General features: G+C 48.0%; 1 protein-coding gene across 21 annotated transcripts in view; it reads right to left on the reverse strand.

Annotated features, from left to right (window-relative positions):
* Positions 1–23,621, reverse strand: part of TRERF1 (transcriptional regulating factor 1) — a 201,019-nt gene that overhangs the window by 51,181 nt on the left and 126,217 nt on the right. For 18 of the 21 annotated variants that reach the window (XM_046005295.1, XM_046005291.1, XM_046005293.1 and 15 more), the window contains one exon: positions 12,773–12,887. The exons of the other annotated variants lie outside the window; for them this stretch is intronic. The gene's annotated coding sequence lies outside the window, so the exon portion shown is untranslated. The remainder of the gene's footprint in view (positions 1–12,772; positions 12,888–23,621) is intronic. 21 annotated transcript variants of the gene reach the window in all.

A 23,621-nucleotide genomic window follows, 5' to 3' on the forward strand; every position in this document is an offset into this window, starting at 1 on the left:
TAAGGGCCAGTGGCCAGTGGAGGTGGCATGGCACAGACTCCCCTGACAGGGACATCTGGCCCTCTCCTCCCAGGGCCAGTTCCCGCGGCCGTGGTCATGCACACAGCCAGGCAGGGATGTTTCTCAGAGCGCCTTGCTTCCATCAATTCTTTCCAAAGCATTCAGTTCACTGAATTTCTAGGTTTTCTGTGCACTCATAGGTCATCTGCTCACATCACATCGACGTGACATCACACTGCCAATCGCAACTTGGCCTAAGCAGGTGGCTCGTGAAGGCCAGGCCACCCCCGTAGGGGTGGGGACTGTGTGGGCGCTCTGGGGGCCGAGGGGCCTGGGCAGCCACCGGTCGTCAGGTAGAAGGTGGCTGATGACGGCCTCACCTGTGCCTGAACGCGCCTTGTGAACCTGAACACACCACGAAGAGGCCGGATGTCGCTGAAGCATGTCTTCGTGTCTGTTCTTCATGCATGTTATGTGCCAGTTAGGTCCGTGGGTCAGAGAGACTGGGGGCGGAGGGCTGGTCCCCGCGGTGCTCAGAGCAGAGCTGGGCGGGAGGACAGGGTAGGCCCTCGGCAGACATCTGAAGGGAGAGACCTTCCTTAAAGGCCTCCAAGGTAGGATTTCTGACAAAGCGGACATTTAGCCATCCCATTTTTAGGAAAAGGTAGAGGAAAGGCAGGTCTGTAATATCTCGTTAAGCGCCCTACGAATCCCCAGAGAAGCTATTGGGATTTAAGTCCTCAGTCTGGGGCTCCCGTCCCCACTCCCCGCACCCGGCAATAGGGGGAAGGGGCCAAAGTCCCAAACCCAAAAGGTCTTTGTCTCAGCAGATGATCCTGACTCTGTTTCCCAGAGGCGACGGAGGCTGCCGGCCTTGGCTCCCTCCACTTCCTGGGCCCAAATGAACTTCTGAGCCTCCACCTCTGCCTCAACTCTTTCCTCTCCACTGTCTTAAGTACTGAAAGGGACTGAATCAGAAATCTGGGGCCCCCAAGTGCACAACACACCTCTTACTTCCAATAGGTTATCAAATCCTGTCGACCTCTCCTTCACGGCATTCCCTGACCATCTTCTCCCCATTCCCTTGCCAACTCTACAACAGAGTCTCTTCATGGCCGGTCTCGCTTCCTCCAGCCCACTTTCCCCCCAGTAGCCCCGCCCATGGCACCCTTCTGCTCCTCCTGCCGACAATGCTCCCCCTGCCAACAGAAGTGTCCCCACAGCTCAGCCTGGCACATGGGGCCCTCACAATTTGGCCTCATCTACCTTTGCAACGATTTCCCCAACCATTCACCCATACATACCCCAAGCACTAGACCTAGGGAGCTACCCCAAGTTACCAGAATGCTGGTTCCTCTGTCTGAAATTGCTTTCTCTTATTCTCCAATTTCTCAATCTACAAGTTCCTGCTCAGACTTAGCATCTTTTATGAAACTTTCCCGGATTCTCAGACATGCATTGTAACAAAATATTTGGGTACCTACTTTATAGCAGGCACAGTGGATATAATGGGGGTGGGTATATGACTCAGTGTCAGCCCTCGTGGGGCTTGAGGTCTGGGGAGGCAGTATCAGACCCAGACAAATGTAATTCCATGACCATGTTGAGTGACTCTATTACTGGGTCATGACCTCAGCAGAAAGGTCTGGGAAAGATCCTCTGAGGAAGTCACAGTAATGCAGCCATCGAAGGATAAGAAGAGTCTGGAAATGGTGTGATATGTCACGTTCCGGACAGAGTCAAAGGCAGTATGGGCAAAGGCCCTGGGGCAGGTAGGAAAAGGGTGGACATGAAGAACAACAACAACAAAGGCCAGAGGGGCTAGGGCCTTGCAGGACCAAGGAGCTTGGTGATAAAACTGGAAGGGGGGCAAGGGCCAGACCACCCAATGTTCTTAAGGGTAAGGAGTGTTATCTTTATCCTAAAAAGTAATGGGGAACCAAAAAGTGTTTTGAGCGGTGTGTGTCTGTGTGTCTGTGTCTTCTAAGGAAGTGTGATTGGCCAGATTTCCATCTTGAAAAGGCCACAGTGTAGACCAGGGTCCATAAAGTTTTTCAAAGTAAAGGGCCAGTTAGAATACATTCTAGGTGTTGCAGCCAGATGACAAAACCAAGACTATAATGTAGACACACATGTAATGAGGGAAATACACATTTCTACAAATTTTTCAAGGAAACTCAAAGTAGAATAATAACGGAGTACTTTTTTTTCGTAACACAGATCTGCTAAGAAGAAGAGTGGAAATACTTTTTGGAGGGAAAACATCTTGCTTAAGTGGGGTTCAAAGCTAGTGTTCCTGTATCATCCAGTGTTCATATGCACAAACCATTTTGAGCTCACGGGCCATAGCATGTGGACCAGTGGTACAGACATGGACTGGAGGGGGGTAAGTGGGGACACGGGGCCCTTAGCTTTACAGTGATCCAGACCGGGCAACTCACACATTGGAGGTGATGGAGAGGCGTTTCGGGGTGAACCAGGTAGAACTTAATGATGGAGTGAGTATAAAGGCACAGGAGGGGCAGGTGTCAAGAAAACGTCCTGATCTCAGGTTCGAGCCTGCGAAGACGGGGCACTGTGAGAGTTCAGTTTCATCTGGAGACCTACAACAGGAGCTGCCTGTGAGGAAGCTGGACTGGGGGATCCCAGGCTGAGAGGTCTGTGAGTTTCCTGACAACAGGTAATATGTGAAGGAAGGGGCATGAGGAAGAACACCTGGAGGTGAGCAAGAATGGGCCAAGGACTCTGCGCATCATCACACCACTCAGCACGCTGTGCCCCACCGGGCTACTGCCTCCGCCATTAGGCTAGCACTTCTTCTGAGGAGTGCCTCATCAACTCTGTCTTCAGGGCCGCCATATTATGTGGTACCCACTGGGCACTAAAGACATGAGAGAGGGAGAGAGACAGAGAGGAAGGGGAGGCTTTTTGTTTCTACAGGATAACACGGAAAAGACTCCCTTAATTCACAAGGGAATCCTTCTCTGAAGAGCAGACATGTCCTTCCCAAGAGCTGCTTTCGATAAGCGTCACTGGACCCTCCCCAATCATGTTAAATCATCCAGGCGTATGAGCGCACACGCACATTTACACACAAATCTCCTCCCCACCAACTCCTGCAACATGGTTGTGGTGATGGTGTATTAATAACACACCCATCAGCTGTCAGTTCAACATGTCTAAGTATTATGTCCCATCAACCAGAATATCACTTTTTAAAATTAAAAAAAAAAAAGGCAATTCCACTCATAGCAAAGAGGGGAGAAAGAAAGGGATGAGGTCAATGCGGGGTGACCTGCCCTGATGACCATGGGGTGTGTTTGCAGACATCTGTGAAGCTCAGGGCAGACTGGTCCCCTGGTCCACAGCCACAAATCCTCTGGCCCAATGTGAAGTCTCTGACAGGGACAGCAAGAGTTCACAGGAGGGTGTGTATATCCTCCTCAGGGCCAAAAGTAACATTCTGGAAAGCAGTGCACAAAGCACAACTACACTATTTCTGTTTGTCCCGGTAACAAGCCTGTGAAGGCAGAAGTGCTTTCCCTATTTAAAAGATGAGAGGATTAATACGGGGGCGGATAATCTGCCCAAGGCCACACAATCAGTGTTCAAGGGCAGGACCTCCAATGATCTGATGCCCACGGATGAGGCTTCCTGGGGTCCCTGGTTCCCCGTCACAGATCTGATTAGCATGAAGCTACTTCCCCCGAGTGGGAACTTTCCAGCTTTCTCTTTGACTCCGGAAGGGCTGAGGAAAGCCAGTTTCACCACAGTACAGACATGCCCTGGGAATCTGGCCATTGGCCCTGAGCAACCTTCAACCCTCCACATATAGCCATGAACTTGGAAGTATGAAAAAGAAACTGATGCACTTTACACCAAAAAACCTTCCTATTTCTGGTCTGAAAGGGGGCTATCTGGAAGTTTTTTGTTTTTTGGTTTTGTTTTGTTTTTTTACACACATCAGGAACTTCTCCCCGGAGAGGAACACATGGGGGGGATGTGGCAGGAATGTTCCTCACAGAAATGCTCAGCCCACTCTTCTGGAGTCAGAAGACCTGAGTTCAAATCCTAAACTTCCACTGGCAAAGAACCTAGCAGGCTGATCCTGTCCTTCTGTTTTTGGAGACTCAGTTTGGACTAAGGAATGACAATACCTACTGTTCCATTTTCTTTTCGTGAGGATTAAACAAGAGAACGTAGGGGTCGTGTGTGGCACCCAATGAGACTCCCGGAGCCTCACCGCCTGGGGTGGGGTTCCTGTTGTTTTGTTTTGACTTGGGTACAGTTTAGATCAGGCCCCAGTGACTCAGTCGGGATTGAATTGGTTTGGTTATTCGTTTCCTGGGCAACCTTGAGCCCTCCCTGTTTCAGTTAGCAGACTGGTGCTTGGGGGGCAGGAGCTGCAGAAGTGGACACCGTAAGGAAGAGAGACAAACTGTAAAAACCGTCCACCGGGAAACGTCAGCAAGCAGCAGAGACCAATAACCACACTGACCCCACCACCCAGGGTGCCTTCCCTCTTAGCCCTCACAAAGATCCAAAGACACTATGGAAAGCCTCACGCACATTAAGCATATTCTTCACGAGGCAGAGAAATAACCAGAAGAACGCAAATGCTCATGGGACTTGTTCGTCATTGAGGAAAGCCTTCCTTGTCAGCTCAGCCCCCGCAAGAGAGGCCTTCGGCTCTCCAAGGCTCAGTGTGCTTCGGGAGGTGACTGAGAGGGCCTTGGAGTGGGGCTGCAGGTCAGGCCAAGTTCTCCCACACGGTTACTGGTAAAGAAGGAGGGGCTCTGCTCTCTGGGGTCTAGTCTTCAAGCAGTTCAAGACCCACCCCCCACTCCCCACCCCTACCCCGAGGAAAAGAGAAGTAATTATTTAGTGGCCATCTAAAGCTTAACCTTATCCGTGGTTATCATTCAAGAAGAAAGAGCGCCCCGCAGTTACCCAGAAAGAGTCATTTCATTCCCTCCATGATACCAGATAAAGAGATCGTCTACTCCCTTTCCTGTTTCAAGAGGGCCCCAGTGCTCAGATTCCTGGAAACTGGCAGTAACTCTCCCGATCTGCAGTTTCCTTACTTCTAGTCACAGTCTCTCCGCCTGTCTCAACAACAGTCCCTCGAAGGAAACCGGGACACACCGTGCGATGGGGCTGTCCCAGGGAAATAGGCCTGGGGTGGCTCTGCCCCCCCCCCCCCCCCACTGGATCTGATGGGAAAATGAGAGCCTGGCAGAAGCACTGAACTCCCTCAGGGCTCAGGCCAAGGCAGGTGTGAGAGAAGGCCAAAGGAGGCCAACCTAAGCCTTACCATGTTGAGGGCACTCGCAACCCATTATTTTTCTGTGAGGCAGACTGTCAGGACGCCCATTCTGAGCTAAGCTATGAAAGCTCCGAGGGAGGAAGAGATTTCCAAAGGATCCCCCGTGCCAGTAGCAGCAAACTCGAGGGACTCGAGGGCAGAGGCCTCTGGTCCCAGGCCAAAGAGCCCCCCAGAGACCATGAAACCACTGCCACTAAAACGGGACTAGGGCCACCACGTGACTTGAACGTTCTCCAAAAATACTAAAAAGAAGGCATCGCTAAAGTGCAAAAACCAAATTCCTATTTATGTCTATTCCATCGATAAAAATGTTCCAGCCTTCTCTGAATGGCTCCTATTTTGTCCTCCTCTCCACACCACCCCCCCAACTCTTGTTGGTCTTTTGGACCCAAACCAAGTCTTCCCTCTCCTTTTGATTATGTGCACATAGATTATCTCCCTCTTCATGGGACACTCACAGGAAATTTAAACATTCTCAGATGGGGTTCTTTTAAGCCCACTTCCCCTGCCCTCCTCCTCCCTACCCCCCACCCTTTGCTGGCGTATTCAGGAAATGCAAACCCAATATAAAGATAACCCGGACCAAACAGAAAAGGAGACTGGCCCTGTGACCTTGTTGGGTAAATGACTTCCCCTCCCTGCGCCTCAGACTCAGCTTCCGCAGAACGTGGAGGCTGGGCCCAATGGGCTGCCAGGATGTCCCTCTGGCTCTGACCTTCGAAGGCTCAGCTGGTGAGCACCCCCAGCCCCTGCTTGGCCCCAGGGACACCCAACAATTCTGAGCCAGGATACTGAGGCACTGCGGTCTTCTACCACTCACACCTGAGCCCTGAGGATCCCACTACAGTGGATCAAGAGCACTGCGAGTCGGGATGCCTGATTCTAGTCTCAGTTCTGCCACTTTCTTGAAAAGGGAAGAAAGAGAATGGGGGAGGGTATCTGAGCAGACGGATGCTCCAGCTACCGTGTTTTAATTAAAAAAAAAAAGAAGAAGAAGAATGGAAAGGACTAGTATAATAAGGATTTTAAAAAAGAGTTTACTTATTTATCAGAGAGAGAGAGAGAGAGAGAGTGCAAGTGGGAGGAGTAGCAGGCAGAGGGAGAAGCAGGGTTCCTGCTGAGCAAGGAGCCCTACGCGGGACTTAATCCCAGGACTCTGGGATCACGACCTGAGCTGAAGGTCGATGCTTAACTGACTAAGCCATCCAGGCATACCTATAATAACGATTTTAAAAATATTTTTAGAGGGGAGACCACACAACAGTGAGAAGGAAGTGATGGTGAATCTCTTAGAGCAGCACTTCAGGACGCAGCTGAGAAACATGTAACCACTGGCTTTCTGTGGCTTTCCCTGAGTATCCCCTGTCCTCGTGTCCATAACAATCCTGGCTCCCCAAACTCCTAAGATAGCCCCCGACATAAGGTGTTGGACTTCCTGGTTCTGGAAAATGGCCTCCACGACTGTACCTAGAATAAAACCCTTGTTTCACTGTGCAGGGCTGACCAGGAGAACACAGGCTGGGTTGTCACCCAATGAAGACTATTTAATCTACCAGCTGAGCTCCCCCTGGGCAAAGCCAGTTGGATGGTATAAGTAATCAATCTTGGCTCACAGCTCTGAGTAACTAGAACGGAGGAGAGACGGACAGGAAGCATGAGTCATCATTGGGAGAGAGCTGTTAATAGACTTCGAGGTTTGCAGGCAGGGGTGGGGTTGGGGCTGGGCCGGGGTTGGGGCTGGGCCCTCAGCTGGGTGGAGAATATCCAGGACATCATCTTGGGAGTTGTGGAGAACAAAGAAGCCCCTCTCTAACCACAGCAACATCAATGTTCAGGCTTCTAGAATCTTCGTCTTTCAAGGGACAACTTAGAAAAGGAAGACAAGTGGTTGACTCCAAATAAATCTGATACTCACAGACTGAATATTTATTTATTTATTTATTTATTTATTTATTAGAGTTTATTTATTTGACAGAGAGAGAGAAGGAGGAGGAGAGGGAGAGCGACCAGCAGACTCCACACTAAGTGCCGAACCCAACTCAGGCCTTGATCCCATGACCCTGAGATCATAACCTGAAACCAAAATCAAGAGCTGGAAGCTCAACTGACTAAGTCATGTAGGTCCCCTTATAGATTGAATTTTTAAAGAAAGTTGCCAGTTACTGTTTTAGGATAGTGAGCTGATGGCCTGGAGTCAACTAAAACGTTGGTTAGAGAGACAGAAGCCAAATGTTAATCAGCTCAAGACCTCCATGTTCACCGGCCATGAGTGGTCAATCACACTTGAGAAGCCTGGTGAAACACAGTCAAACATTAACTGTAGGACTTCTCAGGGTGTTTGATATGCTAGTGGATGTGGCTCTCCAAGGAGTCACAGGGGTCATTTGTCTCATTATCTCTATACCTCATGTCACACCATAAGGCCAGCTCCAACCCACCTGCTCCAGCCTTCTCTGACCACAGAGTAGGCCACAGTGCTGTCCCTCATGACGACCCATTCTGTACACCTAACACTTAATCTCATGAAGATGTTTTATTCTTTGTGTCTGTTTTTGGTCATAAAGTTTTTGAAGATTAGTAGACCTTATTTTTTTAGAGCAGTTTATGGTCACACCAACTCTATGCCTTTTTTAATGCCACTTGCCTATTGTATAAAACCTAGAGTCACTATGAATAACAGGCACTGCAAGAAGTTGTTGCTTCACAGATATCAAATCAGGGAGTGATACAAATCTGAGCATGATATAAAGCCACATAATAGAAGGGTGTGTGTGAAATAAAATGAACATCAGCTATAAGAACGAAAATAAAATGGACAGCGAGGGCTACCTCTCTTACCCCCACTGGACATGTGTCCAGCAGGGTGGTTGTGCCATCCTTGAACTTGGTGGGGGGGGGTCGCTTCACAAGGGAAAAGTCCCCAGTGAGTAGTGTCATCAGAGGGCATGGCTGGGAGGGAGGGCTGAGATTCTGGAGTCCCCCATTTCTAGAGCCCACAGTTTATATCCTCTGCAAATATTGGCCAGATGGGTGTGCTCTGTTTTCCCTCAAACTGCCTTTAAAAACACCCCCAGTTTGAAGTACGTAATAGTGAAGCTGGGAATCCCACACTGCCCCTAGATTTCTGCCTCCATTTTCATTGTGGTTCACAAACCAGCTCTTGTCAACTTAACAGCATCACTGAACCAAAGCTCAGGGCTTGAAGGGTGTGTCTTAGTCATAACGATACTGGCTATTATAGACTGAGTGCTGTGAGGCTCCAAGCTCCTGTCACAAGCTCTAAGTACATTGTCATTATTTATTTATTATTTGAGAGAGAGAGACAGGGCATGTGCGTGCATTGGGAGGGGCAGAGGGAGAGAGAGAAGCTCAAGCAGACTCCGCACCAAGTGTGGAGCCTGACATGGGGGTTAATCTCACCACCCTGAGATGATGACCTGAGCTGAAATCAAGAGTTGCATGCTCAACCCACTGAGCATTGTCTTATTTAGTCCTTAAATAGTTCTGCCTATTGTCCCCATGGTACAGATAAAGAAACTGAAGTTCAGAAACACCGAGCTAGTACGTAGCAGAGTGAGGTTCAAACTCAGCTCCTCTCCCTGCCCCCAAAGCTCAAAAAAACCTAACCACGGTGCTCTGTGGCCTCCCCTCCAATGAACGGCACACACTAGGAGACAGAAAAACCAAGAGCAGAAAGGACGGGGGTGGGGGAGAGGGAAGGGAGGAAAGTGGGGAGGAGAGAGTGGCATGTGGAGGAGAGGAAGCTGGGATCTGGAGGAGGTGCATATGGGGTCTGGCATTGGGTCCAGCAGGCCTTTGAGCAGTGGAATGGAGCAGGAAAGTTGCTGGTGCCCGCTAGAGAAATAGGCCACAAAATATGCAGAAGCCATTTCCTCTCTCAAGGGAAGATAAACAATAGATTCATAAACAAATTTTACAAAGCTGTCCAGCTATTTAAAGCATTCTGCTAGGGACTCATATCCTTTGTAAGCATAAAGTTCATCCACCCCAAATGGTCAACAGTTACTTTGGGGAGAGGGAAAGTGGGGAAAGGGGAACAGGTAGAGACATACTCTTTACAGTGTATCACCTGCCCTAGGGCTGCATCCAGTTATGTGCCCTATATGAGCTCTGGTTCACTCTTCTGTGATAAGGACTAGAAATTGCTACCGTATGGAGCTATGGTGAAGAAGAAAGAAGATACTTTCAGGCAATATGGCAGACCAAATAACCCTACTTGACTTTCCCAATCGAAACAACTAACATGCTGGACAAAATTTAGAATATAAATATTGTACACACATCACTGAGCTCCTATCAATGCAAGGATTCTTCAAAAGACCAAACACAAAGCCAAAGCAGGAACCCTGGGACGTGAGCTAGCAGCAAAGCTGACTTTTGCCCTGAGGGTTCCTGTCAAACCCTAGAGATTCTATGTTTGTCATGAGAGCTGCACAGTGTTCAGGACATAGGAGAAAAAAACCTCATTCCTCCATAAAATTGGGGCTCCACACTCAATGAATGAGAAATAAGTGCACAACACAGAAGGAAATTGCAAGGAAACCTGACTTTGGGCTGGTGGAAAGGGAGACAAATCTCTCCTGAAAATTTGTGTGTGTGTGTGTTTTTTTTTTTCTCTCTTTTTTAGAGGGAGAGAGGGGGAGGGGCAGAGGGAGAGGGAGAGAGAGAATCCCAAGCAGACTCGTGCTGAGCATGAGGCTTTATGCCATGTGACCCAGAGATCATGAAATGACCTGAGTCAAAATCAAGAGTCAGATGCTTAACTGACTGAGTCCCAGTGCCCCTCTCCTGAAAATATGTAACCAAAAGCTAGAGCTCACACAGGTTTAGAGTTTGAATTCATGCTTCTTATGTAGCCAGAGAGCTTAAGTAGAAAATTAATTTGAAGTGATTTTTGGTTGCTAGTGACCCCAAACAATTAGCAGAAATAAATACAAATTCTCTTTGGAAAAGCTGATGTCAACGAATACCTCAAGTAGTTCTCAAAGTTTTAAGGAAAATAAGCAGCTTGCAGGAAACAAGACACCACGATTACTAGCCAGCAGACACAACAGACAGCAGAACTGGACCTCAGGGGTTTCAGAATCTGGAATTACCAGACATGAGAGTTTACAATTTCTAAATAGCTAGTTCAACAAGTTAAAGAAATTTAAAAAAGAAGTTTGCAAATATGAGCAAGAAATAAGAGACTAGAAAAAAATCAACAAGTAGAAAAATAATGAGCCAGAACTTTCAGAAACAACCAAAGGAAAATGGATATAATCAATGGGGGATTAAAGAGTATCTGAGACTCCAAATATGTGAGTTGAATGGAAGGCAGATTTGAAGAAATTATTCAGAGGTCCGCCCAGAGAGACAAAGAGATGAAAAAGATGAAACAGAGGTTGAGAGGTAAAGAGAACAGAATGAGAAGGTCTAACAAAAGTCTAACAGGCATTCCAGAAGAAGATACTAGAGAGAATGAAAAAGAGGCAATATTCAAAGAAATGAAGGGTGGGAAATTTCCAGGACTGTTGAAAGACACCCATTTTTAGCTCTAGGAATCCCCCAAAAAACCAAGCAGAATGAAGACAGAAAAACTTATACCTAGTTACATGGTAATGGAAGCTGCAGAACGCCAAAGAAAACAATGTGTTGTTGTTACTGTTTTTAAAGGTTTTATTTATTTCTTTGAGAGAGAGAGAGAGAGAACAAGCAGGGGGAATGGGAGAGGGAGAAGCAGACTCCCTGCTGAGCAGGGAGCCCAACGTGGGATTCGATCCCAGGATTCTGGGATCATGACCTGAGCTGAAGGCAAATGCTTCACTGACTGAACCACCTGGTGCCCTGAAAACAATGTTTTTAACACAGCCAGAGAGAAATACCAGGTAACTTACAGAGAACAGCAGCTGGACTGACAGCCAACTTCCCAACAGCAATTTCAAAGCCAGAAGCAGTGACGTAACGGCTTTAGTGACTTAAGAGAATATATTCAGTAAAGTCACCTTTCAAGACGGAGAGAAAAATAAACACATTTTCAAGCCAACAAAAGCCAAAAACCAGACGAAACCAGACCAGGAAAAGCACATGGGAGTTTAACACCACCAGACTCTCACTAAAAGCTAATGCTAAACAAGCAGAGGTAAACTATCCGAGATTCATGAAAGAATGATAAGAAAAGACAATAGTAAGTATGTGGGTACAACTGTATGAACACTTGCTGTATGAAACAGTGATGTTTCATAAAGGTAAAGACTTTGATGAATTTTGGACTTTGGTGAGTATCCCAGCTACAACAGCCCGAGTAACCATTGCAAGAACAGACAGAGAGTGTAGAATTTCTAAATAAGAAGGTGGAAAATGGAACGAGGGGGGAAAACAGCTCAGTCTAGAAGAAACATCAGAAAAAGCTGCAAGTCTATAAAGGTGGTAGAAATCTACCTCAACTCACCAGTAATATACACTGATTCTAAACATCGAGACACCCAATAGCACTGCCTTAAGATATGTAAAACTGACAAACCCAGTGGGAGATTTTTAACACATTTCTCTCAATAATTGATAGGTTAATCAGACAAAAACAGAAAAGGACATACTATAGATGATTCGCACCATACAATGAATGAATTCATTTTGACCAGCCTATACAGAAAACTATATCCAACAGTAAGAGAATATAGCTTTTTTTTCGAGCGCTCATGGAACATTTGAGAAAAAAGTTGAAAGGAGATAGAATATGAAAAGGAAACACGCCGAAGGGATTATGTTTCTTGTTAATTCTCTCTGAGGATCCAAACTTGTTTTGTCTTGATGTACCTCAAGTCTAGCACAGTGACAATCACAAAAGAGGTTCTTAAGATGTCCTGACCAAAGAATGGTCAGCAGAGAAGGCTGAGTGAGCACAGGAGTCCTTTCCAACATGGAGAGAGATAAGGGGGCCCACAAGTGGGTGGGGCCAGTCTCCAGGGAGAATGGATACCAACAAGAAAAGCAGAGTCATGACCGCCATCTTCCCATTTGAAGAGAGAGTCATGTGGAAGAGATTTTGAAAGCCCAGTCGTTGTGGTTCCATATGGCAGAGCAGAGAAGGGCAGATAGGAATCACAGAGAAAAAGAGTTGCTTCCAAATTAGGAAGAATTTTCTAGTAATTCACTTCTCAACTTTGGTTAGGAATTGGCCTGGCTGATCCTTTAAGACCCCTTACAACCCTGTGTGGGACCGGAGTCTGTCCGGGGAGTCCCACATCACAGACTAAATGTCCTTCAAATCCCATTCTTTCCAGGGAGTCCTTTACCCCAAATTGCCTGGATATATGCCGAAGGTCCCAGATTCAGGAGGTGGTAGAGGAACGTTCCTTCAGAACACGGTGCGAGATCACAGAAGCACAGAGAATTAGTTAAAATAAAAATGCCTGAACCTTCCAGGAGAAAGGCAAGCAAGCTTACCTTGACCTCTGGAGCTGATGGTTGAGTTGGGGGCCTGGCTCTGGGGGCTCCTCCTGCGGCCGGGCAGTCATGCTGCTCTCATGCTGCTGGGCAGGTGGGAAGAGGAGGCCTGGTTCTGCGGGGGCAAGAGCAGGAAAGGTCACTCCTTCACTCTCTGCTCCTAGCTCTCCATTACCAGCCTGGAGGGGATCCTATCTGAAAGCCCAGGGAGTTCCTGAGGCTGGCCTCACCCACTCTCATGTCCTCGGGGAGCAGACAGGCATGGATCAGACAAACATTTCCCATGCCCCTCAATGTGCCATGTGGGGATCTGGGGAATGAAGCTAAAAAGATGGATTAGATGCACTCCCTGCTCTCAAGAAACAGTCAGAGAGAGAAGGGAGGGAGGGAGGGAGGGAGGGAGGGAGGGAGATGTGCACATGTTTCATTACAATATAATTTGGTAAGTGCTGTGATTTCCCCAAATTCATTCAGCAGCCTACCTGTCCCACAGGGGAGCAGAGGCAGCTCACAAGCGCTACCCACAGGCCTTCCCAAAGAACTTGGCAGGAAGGAAAGGAGTTGTCTCTGTGTTTTAATTTCCAACCCATCGCAGATAACTCTTTTTATAAAAGATAATGAAAATGAACTGGTGGACAAACGAAATGAAAAAATGCTCAGACAAAGCACCAGCTCTTCGATGATCTGACTCAACAGATCACTCTGTCCAGTCGGGATGGAAGTTTCTAAGCACTTCCTCACCATTTCTGTACTCATCTCGGGGACGGATGAGCAATTTGCGACCAGCGTCATTCCACAAACCGCAGTTGGGTCGCATCCGTAGAAGTTCACAGAGAGTTAGGCTTTCCCAGGATGTCTGGCTTATCTCTCGAGAGGGTGGCTAGCAGTGTGGTTGATGCCAAATTCACCCCCTGGACTACGGATCAGAGTCTCTCTTTGGGAAGGTGGGCCACTGCAGGGGCTTTGGGGAAAGTGTCTGGGTAGAGCCAGTGGAACTTGCTGGGCTCAGGTTACAGAGCATGGGGCTCATGAAACCTGCTCAGAATTTCCCAGCCCTAACTCCAGCAACCCCAGCCAAAACTACCACTGCGACCAGGAAGGACAAAGTGTTATCTGTTAAAACGGACTGGGACATTGCAGAAAAATCAGTTCTGAGATATCAAGTGGGCTGCTGGTGTTCATTCCTACCATTTAATGCCATTAAAATGATTTTTTTTTTAAATTGAGAACTCCTTTGTCTGTGACAACCAGCTTCCAAAAAAAACCAAAAATCAAAAAATCAAAAAAATCCCTTTAAATGCCTATTGCCTTAATACTTGAGGGAGAGATTACAAGTCATTTTCACCCATTTGAATGTTTAAGAGAAAGTGTTCATTCCTCTAAACTCTGAGCTTTTAAGTAGTTCTTATTTTAAACTTTAGAAGATAACTCCACAGAAGAAAAACTTCCCCCTTTCAAAGTCTTTTTTTTTTTTTTAAACGCAAACACTCACATAGTCTCACTCCGTGCTTCAAATGCTAAATCATCTGCAATTTGGGAGTTTGAAGCTCATGAAATTCTAGTGAGAAGCACATCAGATAGAGGCTTATAGCAACAGAACGCTTTTGAACCGATGTCTGTGATGGTATAAAGATTGCATATCATTATCTCTGAATGGTGGGGAAGAGAAGGTTATGGCAATAGCTGTTTATGTACAAATAAGTCAATATAGTAACTGGCAAGCCGCGGAGAAGACATCAGCAAGAAGCTAAACCACGGTGTGGGGTGGGAAGCAGGGACGCACTTCCCTCGGTTTCCATGATGAAAGGCCTGTGCCATCTCTCAGCAAGGTCCCAGCCACAGCCCGAGTCCTTGCAGCTGACTGTCTCAGGGGCGAGAGCTATGCGAGGCAACCAGAGAGCCAAACGTGACTGGTCCTCTACCGTAAGTCAGGTGCTGGGCTGGCCACCAGGGTCCTCAACATGGGTTCTCCTTCAAGGCGGCCCAAGACAGATATGGAAGCAGGTATTTACAACCTCCCTACCCTGCTAAAAAAAACAGAAACAAAAACCACACACACTGGCTGGAGTTAAGGGAGAGGGAGTCAGTAACTAGCTCAATCCGTCTCTCCAACCATCCATTCATCCATCCAGTGATGACTGAGCGATGGTAGGCACCATCGCCAGGTGCAAGGCACTAGGCAGAGAACAGGTGAGACAACAGTGGTCCCTGCCTTCACGGAGCTTATTTATAGTCTAGAGGGAGAAACAATGAGAAGTAACTGTGATAGTGATGTGCTCTAAAGAAGTATGGCTACTGCTTTAAGAACACGTGATGGGGGTAGACTCGCCATGGAAAAGGGTCAGTGGCGTTTTCAGACTGAACGGGTCTTTCACCGGAGCCCTAAGAGTACATTAGTGAAGCAAAACAGAGAAGGCAGGAGAGGAACCAGAGAGAAAAGGTGTTGCTGGTGCAATGAAAGGTCCGTGCAAAGGTCCTGTGATGAGAAGGAGCAAGGCACATTCTACTTACGAAAGGAGGCTTGTAATAAGGACCAGATCGGTTCTTGGCCTCACACCATGCTTCGGTCACTGTGGTATTCAAGGCAAGCATGAAAGTTGTGCAGGTTTTTCAAAAGTGCCCAGGAAGTTACTTATGGCAAGCCAGGAGCAGAAGGTGCATACGTACACACAAACCGCACAATTTTCTCTCACCCTAAGCTGGCACAAGGAATCCAAAATAGGGGCTATCTCGCTCTCCCTTCAATTTTAGACCAAGTTTTTGGCCAAGTTTTCTTACCTATTTTCTCTACAGCAGTGGTGACTTGGTTAAATTCAATTTGGCTGGTAGTAAAGATTTGCTGATCAGCGTTGATAAGAGAGTGAGTGTGTGGGTTTTGAAATGCGAATGAGCATTCCAGTATTAGGATTATTGCTGGAGAAGCATCCTGTGGGGGAGGGGGCGCTCCTTTAAGAAGAGTCATACAATTTCAGGCATGGAACATGAGCTTTAGGGGCCTAGCAGGCCTGGGTTCAAATCTGATTCCAAACCTCACTGGCCATTTAGCCCCTGTTCTTCTGTTAAAATGGGGTTAGCTGCACCTCCTTGCACGGGTCTCAAGGAGATCAGCAAGAAGCACACTGCCTGGCTCCCAAAAGCCCCCGAATAAGGGGCAGCATCACCATCACTGCACCCCAGTGAGCAGGCGACAGGGACAGCCACAGCCATCCCTCCCTGTGAAAATCAACAGGAATCCATGAAATGATCTCCCAGGCACTACTGGGGCCATAGGGCAGCTTTGCAAGGACTCAGGGGTTACCCCTCAGTGGCCAGGTATCCTGGTGACTCATGGTTTCTTGGAGTGTACCCTCAATGGTCCCCGGCCACCTTGCTCAAAGTCCGCAGCTGGAAGTCCCACTCTCCGCACTGAGTGACACCTCATTTGCCCCAGGCTCAAGTGCATCTGAGAAATCCAGATGTCCTTCCGGGGATTGACGAGGAGCCCCACACAGGAACTCTGGGCTCCCACCATGGGTGGAGCCAAGGGGTTCCTCTGGACAAAGAGCAGAGTCCCAGAAGTTAGAGGAAATGGACCAGCTACCGCATCCTACCACAGACTAGGCATGGTGCTGGGACTTCCCAGCAATCGCCTCTGATATTGACAACAATCCTGCTGAGTCACTGTGGGTATCACAGTCTAACAAGTAGGAAACTGAGGCCTGCCAACTTGCCCAAGACCACAGAACTGAGCGCTGGAGCCAGACCCTGAAGCCTGGAAGCCCTTCCTCTTTACTCCATCACCACACTGTCTCATGAGGACAGAAATCTTATTATCTCTTTCCCAGGCGACCGAGGAGGACACAGCCCTGGGAGGCTGTGTGCCATTCCGAGGATCTGCAGCCAGCAAGCCACCAGGCATGGCCAGACTCTTCCCACTGCCCCACACGGCTGTTTGGGCCTCAGTTTCCCTTCTGTACTCTTGTGGGAACAAATACCCCTTACATACCACACTCTTTGGGGGAGACAAAGATTTAAAGATCTGAGGGGAGGGAAAAAATTAATTTCCAGAAACAAACACTTGAAATGGGTACTGAGAGGTTCAAACCAAAGAGGGAGGGTTCTCCTCAGCCACAAAGTGGTTGTAATGAAAAGAAGAGCTCAGGGACGTCTGGGTGGCTCAGCTGGTGCACGGCATGATCTCAGGGTCCTGGGATCGAGCCCTGTATTGGGCTCCCCGCTCAGCGGGGAGTCTGCTTCTCCCTCTGCCTCTGTCCACCACCCCCCTCCGCTCGTGCTCACTCTTTTTTTCAAATAAATAAATAAAATCTTGAAAAAAAAAAAAAAGAAAGAAAGTAGAGTTCACATCCTGCCCTGATGGGTTGGGGGAAGGTTTAGCTGGGGACACAGGATATACAAGAGAGAGCCTCTGAAATGGGAAGCAGGACCAAATGCAGTCTGGAGAATTCCCTCCATGCCACCCACAATAAATTAGAAATTGGCACAGATTTTTAAAAGAAGGAAAAGTGGGGGGGGGGGGGGGGAGAACGATGATGAGGAGGATTCAATCTGCAGCTTTAATTTAAGAAACAGTCTGAAGTGTGATGGATGCAATGAGGAGACTCAGACTCCAGGTGCTCGGGGGCCAACCCTTCTGTCCAATGAACACTATGCAAAGACGATGGGGGCACAGAAGAAGACACAAGTGACACATTCCCCCAACAGCCAGGGGAGGCTTCGAAGCTTTTTAGATGGGGTGGGGGACTCATTCTCTCCTCAAACATCTCTTCTTTTGGTGCCCCACCCCCACTTCCATGGAGGTTGAGAAAAACAACTGTCTGCATGGCAGGAGGGGGTCCTGCCCAGGCCACTATGAGTTAATCCAGCCTCTTGCACCTGGTTACTCCAGAGCACAGAAGCTTGGCCATTCACACCAATACCAGAATCGCTCAAACACTGAGAACATATCATCGGACAGACTCACTGTAGACTGATGGTGAACAGCAGGCCCCTAGTCACTCTGCAACCTCCTCAGGCCTCCTACACCCTTGCTCATGGCCCCAGCCAGCCTGTGTTTAGGGTTTCACACACCCACAAGCTCTTTCCCACCCCAGGGCCTTTGCACACACGGGCCTCTCTGACTCGGATGCTCTTCTCCTAGCTCCTCCCTCATTAACATCAAGTCAAGTTTTCAGGTTATAGTTTCAGTGAGACTTCTCGGACTCTTCAGAAATATAAGTGTGCAGCCGTACTTACCACAGTTGCAATCGGTTAATTATGGGCTTAGCAAGCTGGTCTCCCCAGTCGGACTGTGTAAGCCCTACTATGGCACGGACAATGTCTCTCTCTCTCTCTTTTTTTTAACCATTGTGTCCCATGGGCTCGCCCAGCAGTTCTCAATCCTGGTTGCACATCAAAATCATCTGGGGAGTTTACAAAACCACGGATGCCTGGGTTCTACCACAAACGTATTAAACAATAGTGCTTAAAGCTTGCCAAGTGGTTGTAATATGTGGCCAAGGCTGAGAACCGCTGACATAAGGAGGTCGTGGGTGCTAGGCTTATGTCCTACAGCAATGTTGCAGTGGCCTGGGGAGTTACAGTAGACCTTGCTCCCATTGCTTGTGTATACAATGTAGCATTTAAATGTTGTTTTTCACTCCAGAGATTAAATTTGAGGAAATTCCAGAAGACGGAAACAAAATCCTCATTGTTAGAAAGGAATACTATGCCTTTCGCTCAGTTCTCCCTATACAGTCCCCTCCCCAACACACCTCTGTCCGCTCATTCTGCTTTATCACCTTGATCCTCAGAGCTACGAAATTAACCTCATGTGTTCCTGAAATACACTTAAATACGGGGATGAAATCTGCTCATTTTTAAAAAAAAATTAAAACAGGCCTCGCTATACAATGCAATAGGATGCAAAAATGTCACACTTGAGTTTTAGTAAAGCAGCAGAGTTCAAAGCCAGTTTGCACTGGGACAAGCTTGCTGAAGCAGTCTTTCTGTCCCCAGGTGACCTATGTGCCTAATGAAGCGTGGGCAGCCCTGGTCTCTCCAGCTGCGCTGTCCAACATAGTAACTACTAGTCACAAGTGGCTCTTTCCATTAAAATAAGATGAAATGAGCTTAAAAACTCAGTGCTTCCAGTTTTACTGGCCACATTTTAAGTACTCAGTAGCCACATGTGGCTAGTGGCTACCATACTGGATGACACAGAACAGATCATTTCCATCACTGCTAAGAATTCGTGTGACCAGCATCCTTCTAGAGCAGAGTATCGCCACGTGGGCACTGGTGACGTTTGGAGCGGGGTAATTCTTTCTTGTGGGGAGCTTCCAGCCTACAGTGGAGTGGTAGTTCTTGACCCTGGTTGATTTTTGCCCTTCAAGGAACACCTGGCAATGTCCAGAGACAGCTTTTGGTCCTCACAGCTAGGGATTCTACTAGCATCTAATGGCCAGAGGCCAGGGGTGTGGCTAACATCCCTACAGCACGCAAGGCAGTCCCCACAACAAAGAGTGCCCTGGTCCCAATGTCAGTAGTGCTGAGGTAAGAAAATACTCTAGGTTCATCAAGAAAACACAGCCATTCTCAGTAAAACTGGTGGCAGGAGACTCCCGGCCCCTAGCCCCCTCCTTCCTCAAATTCAGAGAACAACTGTCTAGGCAAACAGGTGTCTCTATTTGTCAAGAATGCAGAGGAAGAAGTCCTGGTTTCCAGAATAATCTATGAATTCATTTTTAAAATGAAGTCCCTGCACTTGGAATCCTCAGGACTGGGAAAAGTAGACATTCACTTCTGGCATTGTGGTTTGGAATGTGTGATTGATTGCACAGGAAACCAAGTCTGCCTGTTAGATGTAGGTATGCCTTTGTTCACACATCTACTTATTTGGGAGTATTTGCTGGGAACCTACTATGTGTCGGGTACCTTTCTAGTGTTGGAAACAGAGCAGTAAATAAAAGAAGCCAGGTTCCTGACCTGTGGAGCCGACTTTCTGCTAGGGAAGACCAACAGTACACAAATACACCAGCAGTGGAAAGTGGGAATGATACCGTCAGGAAGGAAAACAGGCCAGGGTAAGGAGACAGCAGTGAGGGGGACGGATGCTTGAGGTAACCCCTCTGAAGAATGATCAGGGAAGGTCAGCAGAAAAAGTGACATCCGGGCAGAGACCTAAATGAACTGAGATTGAACAAGGTAATTCAAGGAGGCAAGAGACTCCCAGGCAGGGGGAAGAGTGGATACTCTGTCCTTTGGTGATATGAGCTTGGGGGAGAGGGGAGGGCTGGTAGAGACATCGGTGAGGCAGGTAAGAGCCAGGTGACAGTCCTAGGAAGCCACTGAATGGTCTGAGCAGAGGAGAGATGGGGCCTGGTTAATGTTTCACAGAGAGAACAAAGTACGGGATGACAAGAGTGGAGAAGGACAGACCAGTTATGAGGCTGCTAGGATTCTCCAGGCAAGGCATGGCGATGACATTATTAATCAATTAACGAAATCATTAATACTAATACCAGCTCTCTACTTGGCCAGTGCTATTCATATTCTATCTCGGATAGAACATGGGCAGACCAAGCATCCTATTCAAGCTACCTGTATGGGAAAATACACTCCGAGTTCCAAATGGTCAGCTTGGGTTTTAAGCTGAGGACCGAGTGATCTGAGAAAAGATAGCAGGAAAGGGAGAAGGGGGTTGGGAAGCTCTGCAGGAGGAAAAAGGGAGAATTCCCCAATTACCGTCCCCCCTTTCTCCAAAGGCATCAGAGAAGGGGAGTCTGAGAGGGGCCTTCCCACCATATTCTTCCCAGGGTTGTTGGGCAGCGAGTGGTTGAGACCCACTCTCCCACTACAGGCAGAGCAGAAGGGGAAGGACTGGTTCTCCCAGAAGGATAGCATTGCAGCTGAGAACGAAGGAGGGCATGGTGTCTCTTCCAGAAGTGAGAAAGCTTCTACTTCTGGGGTTTCTCGTGTTTAAGGGCAACACAGGATCAGGGAAACAGCCATGTTTTTTTTGCACGTAGCGCAAAATAATCTAGCCATGCTTCTTCCTAACCGCACAACACTGAGCATGCTGCCCGATCTCCCCAGTCCTCCATAAAACGGAAACGAGACCCTGCCTCTCAGTGGGGTTAGGAGGGGTCAGATCAGAAGACACCCATGCTGAGAGTAAAAACTGCTTCCAGTCCACGGGCCAAAGTTCAGGCACACGTGTCTTCTGGAGCAGAGGCAGAACCCACCACGGTCCACGGGCGTGTCCGGGGGATTCAGCTCTATCCATGGGAAGGGGCTTCCCTTTCATTAATTTATTTCTCCAATACACACTCACTAGGTCTCAGTGCTGGCTGTGGTTTCTGGAAAAAACTGAGAGGATGATGCAGCATCTCCTCTCTAGGAACACAGGAGCAGTGGAGGTGGTGGGAGATGTGACAACGGGTCCTCCAATCCTCTTTTTCCCTTGGTGCAGATGGTTTTCGCACCATTAAGACCCTGGGGACCCACCCTGAGCTCCCCTCCAGCCTGGCCAGCAGGCCTGATCGGTTCTTCTGGAGGAAAAGGATGGGGAGGAAAAGGCAGGGCTGGCTGGGTCGACGGGGACGCAGGAAAAGCGTCTGCCTTCAGCCAGGCCTTCCTTCCAGCCCCCTCTTCCTCCCTGCAGTGGACATGGCCCCAAAAGAAAGAGAAGACCAGGACAGGTCAGGGGCCGGAAGGACACCTGATCCTGACCCTCAGATGGCCTAGTGCTCAGCATCTTCTCAGGCGCTTCCCAAGGAACGTCTTCAAGAGAAGGCCCCAGCTCTGAGTCATCCGAAGCAGAGAAGGGACCTTGTAAAAATAACTCCCGAGTATGAGGAACCTGTATTCACATTATTCATGAAACAAAGAACAAAAAAGCAGGGCAGGAAGCAGAGGAGGAAAGTGTCGTTCACGTCAGTTTTCTTCACATGACAAGCAGCCAGGAACTCATTTGCTGAGCCCCATCTCTCCCTCTCTCCCCTCCTCTCTCCTTAGAGTGATTACATAAGCTGGAGAGAGGGTCTCCTTTTAACCTTTTGACTCCCCCACCCACCCTCCCTCAACTGTCACCCCCAAATCTGAGCCTTCCCAGTAATCCGGGACCGTATCCAGAGGGGCGCAGGCGGTGTCTGCCCGGACACAGGGAATTCCCTCGAAGCCCCAAGAGCCTCTGCCAGGAGCCAGGGGCAGGATACCCGCCACTGTGACCAGAAATATTTTAGTAAACATCTATAAAATCAAAAGGAAAATGCCTCATAATCCCATCACTTTGTGAGAATATTTATTTCCATTTTTTTTTTTGCTCAATTTCTAAGGAACTACGGCTTGAGATCATATTGTATATATAATTTTGTATCCTGTTTCTAACATAAGCATTTTGTCATGTTATTAAAAGCTCTTTGTAAATATTAGCTTTAACTGTTGGATAATAATTCACTGAACATTATGGTCCATTCCATAATGTTATAAGGAACAGGAACTGTATCCTTCCCGGACTTATTTTCCTAATAATGCAGGTACTTTTAAGTGACCCCATCTCTGAGCACTTACTACTCTGTGCCTGGGACCCTGCCGCCTGCCATATCAGCTGGTTGGGAAGGTCAGATGTGGGGATGGCTTAAGAGCATACTATCCCATGCAGAATAGATCCCCTTTCTCCACACTTGGAGCTTCTACCCCTCTCTTGGATGAGGGCCGTCTCCCAGTCCACTCTTCTCACAGGAAAACCAGGGCCTCGCCCTCATTCTGTTGAGGGGAAACTCCAGGTCTGAGAAGCAGAGGACAGTGGACAACTGAAAGACCTCGGGTTGGTCTTCGGGTGTCAGGGCTGGCCAACCACAGCCTGCCCACAGCCGGCCTCCTATGTATGCAAAGAGAGCTTTCACGGAACACAGTGACACCCATCATTTACATACTGTCTACTGCTGCCTTCAGTACAATAAGCAGACTGTGACAGAGACCATATGGCCCACAAGCCTAAAATATTTAGAACTTAGCTCTTTAAGACCGTTTGCTGACCCCTGTGTTTGAAGGCCAAACATCCTCCAAAATCCATGCTCCCCATTATTTAGTGAGAGGTGTCCCTCAGAGGCAGCTGCCTGGCCAGGAACCCCATCTGCCAGCTCTTCCTGCAAGATGAGACCCTATGACTAGTTCTCATCAATGAAACAAGGGCCTGGGGACATATGTCATCTTGGGGCCCTGCTGGTGAAGAGGTAGGTGAGCTTCTACTACCTTCTTTTTTTCCTTCCACCTGAACCCAGGGGCCTGCAGTAGTGTTTCCTTGCTTTCTTCATCATTATTCCCCAGGAAGGAGCAGTTTTGGATATTTTTTCCCTAATTGCCTTCCTCCATGAAATTATACCACAGATACACCATATATCTGTTTAGCTAACATGTATATATCCATCATATTTAAGTAAGGAATGTAAAATTTTTTTGCCCCGGGAACTAATTTTTGCTCCCCTGAGTGTGATATTAACCCCACTGAGAATGTACCCTCTAAAATATAGCAGAATCCTAAGACAGAGGTACCTGGGTCCCTGAATAACCCTGTGGAAGAATACCAGGCATTCCTCCAGAACACTTGCATTGGACCGTTATCAAGGACAAGAAATAACTTGATCATGGTAAACTCCCCCAAAGCGGAAGATGACTATAGCAGCTAATGTTGCTTTAACAACAATAATACAAGATCTAAACTTAATCATTTTTGTTTCAAAAGTATAGATTGGAGGGGCGCCTGGGTGGCTCAGTGGTTTAAGCCTCTGCCTTCGGCTCGGGTCGTGATCTCAGGGTCCTGGGATCGAGCCCCGCATCAGGCTCTCTGCTCAGTGGGGAGCCTGTTTCT

This window comes from Meles meles, chromosome 5, assembly GCF_922984935.1.
Source record: "Meles meles chromosome 5, mMelMel3.1 paternal haplotype, whole genome shotgun sequence".
Taxonomy (NCBI): domain Eukaryota; kingdom Metazoa; phylum Chordata; class Mammalia; order Carnivora; family Mustelidae; genus Meles; species Meles meles.